General features: G+C 43.9%; 1 pseudogene; it reads right to left on the bottom strand.

The window, feature by feature from the left end:
• Positions 1-420: 420 nt before the first annotated feature.
• On the bottom strand, positions 421-3,807 carry LOC135613478 (DNA-directed RNA polymerase V subunit 1-like; annotated as a pseudogene).
• Positions 3,808-11,195: the final 7,388 nt, after the last annotated feature.

The raw sequence follows: 11,195 nt of genomic DNA on the forward strand, positions 1-11,195 counted from the left end.
TGATGTGATGGAGAATATTCCAATTCTACGACGAAGACCTAATGGAAGGTACTTATCCAGAGATATATTAGGAGATAGCGGAACTCTCGTAAATAGAGAAAAAAAAAAGATATATAAAGAAAAATGCTTTTGTTAGACAAATAAAATATTTTAATCAAAGTAGATCAAGGTTCAAGCGATAGAAATGGCATGTAAGGCATTTGCAGATCAACCATCCCCAAACCTTATAATACTGAAAGTGCTTGATAGTGGTTACTCAATGATAAATCTCACTTCCCAATGAAACATAATACTGAAAAATGGAAAGCAGATAATCTGATATATATTGAAGTGATGACCACATGACAACTTAGAGAAGAAACAAATCAATCTTGGTCAATACCAAAAATCTATACTGCAGATATGCACATACAGGGATACCTACTCAATTAAGAACTCATGAGCACAGTCCTTCAAAGTGACTCTTTTTAAGCAGTTCAAAACTGCGAATGCTGCATTTTCCTTGCAAAATCTTTTCTGGCAGCAGCAATCATTCAAGTACAAAATCACTCCGCGGTCAGAAACATCATTTTTGTAACTGACCTTACAAAGAAGAATTTCCTGCAAGATACGCATGTCTATTAAACACAAATCATGTTTCTCTTGGACCTATGCAAGTCCAACCAAAATGAAGATGAAGATTAATTTGCCAAGTAGAAACATAACATAGATGACTCACTTTCATGAGTTCCCATGATGAATTGTTACTTTGAGATGAATCAAGAACTGCCTTATATGCAAGGTTTGATATTGCAGTTGCAGCCAACACACCTACAGGATCACCAGCGGGTGGAGTATTTACGGAATTAACTCCTTCATCATCCACATACTCAAGCTGCACAAGTGAACCAGTACACACATTTCTGACACTTCCATCATAGCAGATAACAACATCTCGAAGAATTGCCATCAAATATTTAAACAAAGTTCCAGGTTCTGTGAGTCTCTCTAGACGAACGAACTATCACTTCTCTGGATGATATCGCATGGACTAACATTTCATATGGATTTAGACCATGAAAAAAAGAGTTCTTCACCAGTCCATATGCTTCTGATGGATGATCAACTTCACCAGCGGAATACTTGCTTACAAAGTTTAAAAAGCAGTCATCAACCAAAGCCCTTGAGTAATATTTTCCTTGATCAAAAAGTTGAAGACCTAAAAATCCAAGCTGTTCAACCACTTTAACCATTGATGAATCACTTTTTGAGTCAGTCGATTAAGTTACCCAGTGCAGAAGAATTCAGGATAAATTTCGCTATTGGATCCTTCATGCTTCTAAGATGGTTCTGAACTTGCAATTCCACAAGTTCATCACGTCTTGATCTCAATTGATTGAGTATGCATGAATTTTTCTCGATGCTTCCTTGAATTTCACTAACAACAGCCTTTGATAAAATAAAATCTTTCAAACAAATACTAAAGCCTTCCATAAACAGCATCTCCACTAGTAAAGGCTGTATATAATTGAAGAAATTAAGAACCTCCATTGGGCCCTTCATGCGGTAAATATGAGTCATGATGATATCTGTCAGCAAAGACTGCACTACATCTTGTTGATCAGTGTCTAACTTCAAAATTTCACTCTCACGTATAAAATATCGTTCGCCAGAACAGTCCAACAAAAGCAGGGAACACATTCTGGAGAACTTGAAGAATTGTCCAACAAGGACCACATTTAGTAGCCTTGACTATTGCAGGTGGTGGCAGCATTGATGAGACATACATCCCCAATTGTTGTGCTACTTCCTTCTTTATGAAACCAGGTTTGAATATAAGCTTCAAGGCCAATGAAGCATCCTGAACAAGCTGCAAGTTCAAGCTCCCAGAATGGGAACTAAGCAGCTGTTTTTCCACACTAAATAATTCTAGAACCTCAGCTTTCGCAGATAGGGATTGTGGATAGAAAATATGAACACAGTCACCATCACATATAAGAGGATTGATCTTAACAGTATGATCATCGTGAATATAAACATAGAATGCTTGTAATGAGTGCTTATGAGTACTGGGGGGGGCTGTTCATAAAAACTATATCCCCATCTAAAATTTGACGATTTATAACCTGGCCAATTTTAAGATTTGTATGCCCCTTTGACTCTACAGAAATGGCATAAGTGGAGGAACCATCTTTGTATGTAATACACAAGCAGCCATCAACTACATTCTGCAAACGAGTTATATTATGCTCAGTCACACGTTCTTCAAATGTAATTCTCTTTGCTATTTCTGATGGTAACCCCACTACATTAATTCCAACATAAGGGTCTCCACTAACAACAGAACGAGAGGAAAACCCAGAACCCTTTCTGATAAATAAAGTTCTAATCTTATCAAGCCACTGCTTTGTCAAATACTCATTAGTCTCATTGCCAAATGCAAATCTTCTTGTGATGTCACGAGGTGCCTGTTAGGTAAGAAGTAAATTGATTTGAATTAAACATCAAAACAAAACAAAATTCTTCTGGAAGCTTCTCCAAAATTTTAAGAGCCTAAAATACATAGTTACATTGCAAGCTTAAGACAAAATGGAAACCTGAATAATGCTAAACAGAAAAACAGCCTTAAAAGTATCGACTGAATGAATCACACAGCATCATATGTTAGTTATTATCCATGATTTAGAGGGCAGGAAGTAATGTAGGATGGACTTCCTTCCACGTCAACATCATGCTAGGTAATCCATGAATCACAATGTCAACAGATAAAATACCACTATCCACTATGAACATTAAACACATGAAAACCCCTTTCTGAAGAACACTTTAGACTTGTTTATGAAAAAAAAAAAACATTGAACTGTATGTTCTTCTATACCAAGGAACATTAATAACACATACATTGGTCTAACCAGAAGTATTCAAATTGGCAAATGATTTCAATTGTTTTGGATGTCAACCATGATTTCTTCTATTTGATACATCAGAAAATTGGGAAGCGAGGAAATACAATCTCAGGGGAAGTACATTTTCTTTTAATAGAAACTTTACAGTCGATAAATTGCTCTCCTAATTTGTTGATGCAGATATGAATCTGATACAACTGCTGCTTCCCCGATTTTGTGTTGCATTGGATTGCTGGTTTATACCCTATTTCCCTTCTGACGTTTTGGAAGATAAGCTTCGAATTATACTTGTTGTTATTAGGAAAAATACCTTTTGCCTCTAGCGAAGAGAGAATATCAACTTTATTCTTGAGGTTGAGGGCTGCTGTGAAGTAAGAAGGTTGATCAAACCTGGACAAGGAACATGTGCCGTGCTTATCCCATTCGTGTTGCCAGAACGAGTGGCCATCGCTGCTGGGACAACGAAAACTGTGCCAGTGTTGAATCATCTTGCATATCAAAGGGTCCATCTGTAATCGAAGACAAGGATAAAAAACGATGAATGACTCACACTCTCATTTTGTAAGGTACCTTTACGATAAAGTAGTCTGTGTCAGAGTCGAATATACCTTATGTTGGACGTACTTAGAAGATGATGGCATGTTCTTATCACAAGATGGAAACATTCCATTGCGGAAAGCGGGCCAAAGGCCATGGATGGTAAAATTTTTTTCCGGATACCCCGTACTCATAGGACAGCAACGGTTGACGTTGCAAAATGATCCGGGCCACTAGATGTTTCAAATCAAATGATCAATATAGAGAAGAACAACAAGATAGAGAAAAAAATTAGACTTACCTGAAGAACCAAGTGAAAATAATCATAATTGGATGCGGCAGTGGTGGAGAAAACCAGCAAGAAAGGGAGGACGAGAGGTGTCATGCTTCGGCGAGTTAGGCTTCTGGGCACGTCGGAAGGCTTCTCCTTTTCTGTATGTGATCATCACAAAATTGCATAAACATTACTGGTTAGCATGCCTGAGGTGGGTTTAATTAATTATCTATAAGACAAATGCATAATTGAAGGAGAAAGAAGAAAAAAAAAATAACTCAGGTTGGGGATCTTCAGACTAGTATCATAAACCAGCAGATGACAAAAAAAAAAACATCATTTAGCAAAAGATAATAGACATAAAAGTCAATAGCATCTCTCTATAAACAAACCAACAACCCAAGTGTGTGCAGCTGCTGAAATCATAATGTTAGTTCATGAAAATAAAAAAAGATTAACAGAACAGACTATACTATGTCTACAAGTCTAAAGAGAATCAGTAACATAGACTTTGAAGAGGATCTGGATCTACCCTTGTGGAGTTGCTAGTGAAAGGACAGGGTTCCAGATGAGTTTTCTAAAAGTTAAGAGTCAGATGTTCTTGTTTCATGTATGCATGTCTCCTTAACTTTGTTAGTCGGGTTGGATTGCTTTGTCAATATCCATTAAGGTGCTTTAGCTCAATATTTGCTGCCATGAGCCAGACTCAATGTCTAAGTGTTTAGACCATGACTCTGAAGTGCTATGATCTCATCCAACACAAACTTCATTGAAGGAAATTATAGAGCTAAACTCCACAAATACATATAAAAATTCTATATGTTTCACTTGTTTCAAGAAAATATGAACATGTTTATCTAGAAAGAGTAGCACATGGGCCTTATCCTAGACAACCTCATCTAAGAAATAGATTTTGTCTTCGTTCTTCTCAAGGCAATCATGTACCAGCTTTCATCTATTTATCCTTCTTTTACCGAGCCTGTCCTTTATTTCATACAAAATACTTTGAAATATATATATATATATATATATATATATATATATATATATATATATATATATATATATTCTAAAATCTAAAGTAACCAAACAGGCAAACAAAGAAAGGTTGAACTAGCCAACCAGTATGTTGGAGACCAGGTGACGATGCTGAATTACTTCAAACCCAAATGTCCTCTGTCTAAAACGGCATAAAGCCAAAAAAAACTCAAAATTCCATATACAGCTATTTGCTATAAAATCAGGGATAGCACATAAAAACCAAAAATATTCACTATCGTCAAATTAATCATTCATTAAAAGTTCAATAGAAACATATCTTGGCTGCCATCCAGCTAAATTCATAACTTTCTCACTGCACAACACAGAATCATCCTTATAGTTCAGAAATCAGGAAATGTTACAGTTTCAAAGGAGGCAACACTATAAATTTATTCCTAAATCAGTTGCTAAATGATTATAAATGTAATCCCATAAATGGAAATTGCATAAGATGAGACCTAGGTACATCCTCCAACTTCTGCAATCCACTATGCACACTAACTTATTTCAGCTCTCCCCTAGACATGTTTCTGATGACTGAAACTTGACAGGTGAAACTGTCAAACAGGCTAGAACATGTTAATCCTTACAGTTATGCATACTGACAATCTAAAAGATAGCAGTAATATAATTCCTGAAAAGTCTCCTGACATCACTACAGGAGATATTTACATAAATTAGATTTGATTATGCAGATGAACCACTAGGTCTAGGACAAGCCCAACAATAATTAATAAAGAGAAAGAAGCACATATTTCAAGCACAGAGATGACTGTGATGTTCATTCAATTTTAAATTAGAACTTCAAATATTGATCTCTTGGATTATACTGCTTTTTTTTTTTCCTTTCCCTAAGTGGACAAGCCAGTATCCCAACAAACTTTAAATTCTCAAACTATCACATAAGCCGTGTTGTCAGTCAATGCAATAAGAAAATGATTTTATGTGAAAACCCTTAGAAAAATTACCTCCAGGCCTAAAAATCTCCCAGTTGATGCAAATATATTGAGAATACTCTTGCTGCTTAAGCTTGTAAATACCTCCGTCGCACTAAAGCTTCCTTGGTTTAAAGCCTCTTCACAATCAACTAGGGTAGATGGTAAAAGGATATTCTTGGAAGATTGAAGGAGGAATCGTCCATTCCTGTGCTTTGAACAAATAATTTAACCAATTGAGAGTTGATACATAAGAAAACTGCAGCATTCTGTAAGAGTTGCTAGAAATCTAAATCAGAAGAATGAAGAAGCTTGGCCAAAATATTAGACATGATTTCTGGCTGAATGTAAAATATCATTCAACAGCTTAAAGAATATATATTTCAAAAACACCATGAGTTCAAATCAAGATTTAATCGTTGCTGGGACACGATACCAAAAGAACAAGATGTCTGACACAAATCCATCATGGATCGAGCCAAAGATATACAAAAGGATGAGTCGACATAACCTCATCATAGCATAGATCACCATTTCAAGACCCCCTTAGCATGATAAACTGCTGCTGAAATTCACTAAAACTCTTTAAAATACAAATCCTATTTGAAATATAATTACACCTAACCATATAATAACTTTTGGAAGCATATTTACTAAAGATATGATATTATTGTCATTATATTCAAAGCTTCCGATAGATCTCATACAGCATATTGTCTGCTTGATAGAACTTCCGAATCGTTGATATTGACTGAAACCACATTCTTACTACAGATTATAACGATATCACTCCAGTATAAATTCATGTGGGGACTTTGTAATTGAATTTGAATACAGATGAACAAAATGGAAGAAGTATAACCAAGAAAATCTAGCCAATATGAATGAAACCATGTAATCGACAGTGATATAGGCCAGCGCCTTAAAATCTTTTTACTAGAACCATTTAAACATTTATTGATCCTAAAGACCGCATTCATGAAATCTATACATTGTATCTTAGAAACAGATAACTCATATGACGAATGAAGAATAAATTTATTCATTACTAACCTTTCTTAGATCTGCTACCATACTCCCATCATTCTTCAGTACAACATCACCTGTACCTCGACAAATGTTTAACACTTTTACTCAACTCCCTCTGGATTTCAAGCAGACGGGGCTGAGGTGATGGAGTAGTCGTGGAGACAGAGACAAAAAGTGAGAGAGAGGGGAGGGGAAGAAGAAGAGTTAAAACAAAGAGATGTCAACATAAATAGAAAAGAAACAGCTACCCATACACAAAAGAAACAAGTAAAAAGAAGAGACAGAGAGAGCGAGAGAGAGCATATTACTCTCCCGAGCAGTATGCTCGGTATCGAATTGGAAAGGATGAAACTACCATTGGCCATCAAATGTCTTCAACCTTGCTTCTTATAATAGAAATCAAGTGTTACAACTAGTGTTAATGTAAACACCTTTTTCTTAGCCGTGACCCGGGGGGTCGTCTCGGCTCGTTCGGGGGTCCGAATGGCGGGAATCTCCCTGGGGCGTTGCTTGTCTCTACTGAGGCGGTCGGGTGCGGCCTCGGACTCGGGGCGACGCTGCGACTTCTTCCGGGCGGGGACTTCTCGCCTGCGCGTCCGGACGGGGGGCCTTGGCTTGGTACCTGCACAAAGGTCGGGTCGGGGTGCTCGACCCGACCCCTCCGACGATCACTGTTAGAGAATGTTGTGGGGGCGGTTTTTAGAGGAGGGAGAGTTCTCTTCCTCCCTTTTCCTTTTCCTCACTCCCTCTGGCTCGGGGACGTTTATAGGGGGGCTCGGCCTTACCGGGCGCGTCGTCACGTCGGTCGGGCACAGGTAAAAAGACTTGCCACCAAGTTCGCCCAGTTTGAATTATCGAATGTTCCCAGGAGCGAGAACCAGCGAGCCGACACTCTGGCAAAACTGGCGTCCGGCTCGGCACCCTGGGCTCGACCCGAGACCGGAGAGCTCCCTCACCGAGCCATAGAGATCGTCGCCACAGTCACGGGCGGCGCGCCGGCCACTTGGGTACAGGAGATGCTACGCTTCAAGCGGGACGGAACCCTACCCGACAATGAAACTACGGCTCGACGCTTGCGTCAGACGCAGGCGTGGTACTCCGAAGAAGGAGGACGGCTGTACAAGCGGTCTTTCTCGCGCCCCTTGTTACGTTGCCTAGAGCCGAACGAAGCCCAGACAGTTCTGTCCGACATGCATGAAGGGGCCTGCGGGGAACACATAGGCGAACGAGCCCTGGCGCACAAGATACTCCGACAGGGATACTACTGGCCGACCATGCGCCAGGACGCGAAAGCTTTCGTGCGGCGATGCAGCTCATGCCAGGAGCACGCCCGCACCGCCCGACTGCCGGCGGTCTTGTTCACTCCCGTCGACTGTGTTACGGTAAGTAACTTTTTTAGCCGTGGAATCGGGGGCCGTCGCGGCTTGGTTCGGGTCCGGATGACGGGGATCTTTCTGGGGGCGCTCCTCGGGGTCTCCCAGCAGCCGAGCTCGGTGGTTCGGGTCGGGAGGTCGGGAAGAAGCTCCGCCATAGTGCCAGGAAGAGGCGACACCGTCTCGCACCTGCACACAGGTCGGGCCGGGGTGCTCGACCCGACCCCTCCGACGATCAAGTTAGAGAAAGATGCGGAGGGGGTTTAGGAGGAGGAGAAACCTCCGTCTTTTTTTTTTTCTCATTTCTTTCTGATGAGGGAAATAATGGCAACAATACTGGCTGACGTCACCTGTCCCATCACGCCTCAACACCTGGTCAAACTGGCCAACACGCTGACCGAGGCGCCATTAACACCAGCCTGCCCCCTGCCAAAAGTCAAGTTTAACATGCTGACCGAGGCACATTAATGCCGACATGCCCCCTGAAGTGGGCAGCTTAGGAAGCAGATTGCTTCCCTATAAATACCCTCTCGCTCATGAGAAGAAATGGGGGATCACACACTCCACACTTGTATGGAGGCATCTCCTCCTCCAAACCCCCTCACATCGCTAACTTAGCCGTCGGAGCTCGGCCCGACCTTTGTGCAGGTGCCAGACGGGATCTACTCTTCCAGGCGCCGAGCTGCCGACCCGAGTTGCCGACCTGCCGATCCGATTTGCCGAGCTGCCGACCCGAGTTGACGAGCTGCTGACCCGAGCTGCCGACCCGACTTCCGGACCCCAGAACCGAGCCGCGACGGCCCCGAGGCCCCGGCTAAAAAAGTTACTTTCCGTAACACTTTCTTCCTCTTCTCCCTCTTCTTTCACTTTCTCCCTCGGTACCGTCGACAATAACGACCTCAATCAGCGATACCGTTCGGTAGCGGGCGGTCTGTGTACTGGTCTGCTGACGGACTGATATGTACTGCCCTTACCAGGTGGTATCATTCGGTATTGCAAACCTTGCATTGTACAACAAAGAGCATGAGATTACTGTATTAAATTAATTCAATTGCGCTCGACATAGTTAGGCCTCTTCACAGAACAGGACAGTTTGAATTAACATCTTTCCACCTCGCGCCACCAAAATGCCTTAGATAAGTGTTACGGTGAGTAACTTTTTTAAGCCGTGGCCTCGGGGCCGACGCGGCTCGACCTGGGGCTCGGAATGTCGAGGATCTCGGGCGCTGTGGCCGAGGAGCCGAGGCAGCGTCCAGCGTGTTTGCTGCGCATGGTGCCGAGGGGCCGAGGCAGCGTGTTGCTGCGCAGGGGGCCAAGGCAGCGCATGAAGTCGGCTCGGGTAGAGGAGGTCTCGGACAGGCTGTGGCCGAGGAGCCGAGCCAGCGTGCAGCGTGTTTGTTGCGCATGGTGCCGAGGGGCCGAGGCAGCGTGTTGGCTGCGCATGAGGCCGGGGCAGCAGGCAGCGCCGTCAGCCGAGCAGTTGAGGCGAGCTGCCGCGCATGGGGCCGAAGGGTCAAGGCAGCGGGCTGCACCGTCAGCCGAGCAGCTGACGCAGGCTGGCCGCGCACGGGGCCGACGCAGCAAGCTGCGCATGGCGTCGAGGGGCCGAGGCAGCAGGTTGCGCCGTCGGCCGAGGGGTCGAGGCGCGTGGGACCGAGCCGCGCGCGTGGGGCCGACGCGGGCGGGTTAGCCGCGCGCCTGGGGCCGCGAAGCTCGGCGCAGACAGAGACCAGCCCCAAAAGTCGCTGCTTCTGGTGCAGGTCGGTTGCAACGGAGCAACCAAAGAGAAAGCTAACATACCGTCATTCAGGGCCCTCCTTCTAGCGCCATTATGTTACGGTGAGTAACTTTTTTAAGCCGTGGCCTCGGGGCCGACGCGGCTCGGTTCTGGGGCTCGGTTTTGGCAATCGACTTTCATCCATCCACCCTCTTGGGTCACACCTAGATGAAGCACCGCTCTAGGACAGTCCGTCGCCTAGTAGCTCCCAAAGTCCACCGACTTAGCTACAATTAGTGCACCATTGTCTGGATCCTGGGCCTCTACTCCTAATAGCACAATCTCTCCTGCGCATCGCTTTCCTCAAGCAACTTGAATAGCAATACTATGGCATATTCTTTAAGAGTACCCGCCTCCATATCCTCTTACCTCGTGCCAAGGCCTTCTGAACCCAACTTCATCTCCGCAAGTTGAGTCGCCTCAGTTCTTCCATCAAATACTTCTCCGAGATAAGGTGCATGTGCCCAGAAGCTCCCTTTGTCTTTGGCACAATGCAAGATGAGTCCGCCTTATTAGAATGAAGGACCCATGGAACAACATGATCCTGCTCTTGCCTTTGCAAAAGTTCATGTCCTCGACCTTTGTCCAAGGAAAGCTCTGTGCCTCCGCTCCATGTTCTATCTTCTATGTCGGCTCACTTTATACGGCTTGGGTACTTCGCCAAGTTACACCCAAGTTGCTCCACTCCTCGTTTTTGCATTGAGTTGATGGTGGCCCTCACGCCCACCATTCCACGGGTCAGCCCTCCCTTGAGGTCGATCTCCATATCGATTCCAAGTATGCCTTCATTTGTGTTGCTTTGGGTTGCTCCCCCACTTGATCTCGTAATGCATCCACCAATGCATTCTCTCAAGCGAGATCATGCGACGACTCCTCGCCGCTCGCTCGGTCCATTGAGCTTCGTGGAGTTGTTATTTGTTGAGGTACTCCTCCTCAACATGTGCGGTCTGTTGCACATGATCCTCCCTTTGGAAAGTTGGGACTTATCCCTCCTGGATATCTATCCCGTTGGAGCAAAATCTCTCTTCGATTCGGAGACCACCATCCCCTTGGACTACTCCGATTTGCTGAACAAACTGTGCATTGTTCTGCCTCCTGCAAACGCACTTGCTAGATTGCGACTCCATGTTAATACAGCCCCCGTTGCGCCACTCAAGGCCTAGCAACATGCTGAACTCGCTGCACACTTCAGTCTCCTGCGGACGTATCCTTCACCTACCAAAGAGAAAGTTCCAATGCTCCATGGCGCCGAGTTTCGGTCGCCTTGGGATGGCCACGAACATTCCATCGTCCGCATACAAGCCCTTGCATGAGTACCGAATTCTTCGAGTTAGCAATTCCCCT

This window comes from Musa acuminata, chromosome BXJ2-6, assembly GCF_036884655.1.
Source record: "Musa acuminata AAA Group cultivar baxijiao chromosome BXJ2-6, Cavendish_Baxijiao_AAA, whole genome shotgun sequence".
In the NCBI taxonomy this organism is placed as follows: domain Eukaryota; kingdom Viridiplantae; phylum Streptophyta; class Magnoliopsida; order Zingiberales; family Musaceae; genus Musa; species Musa acuminata.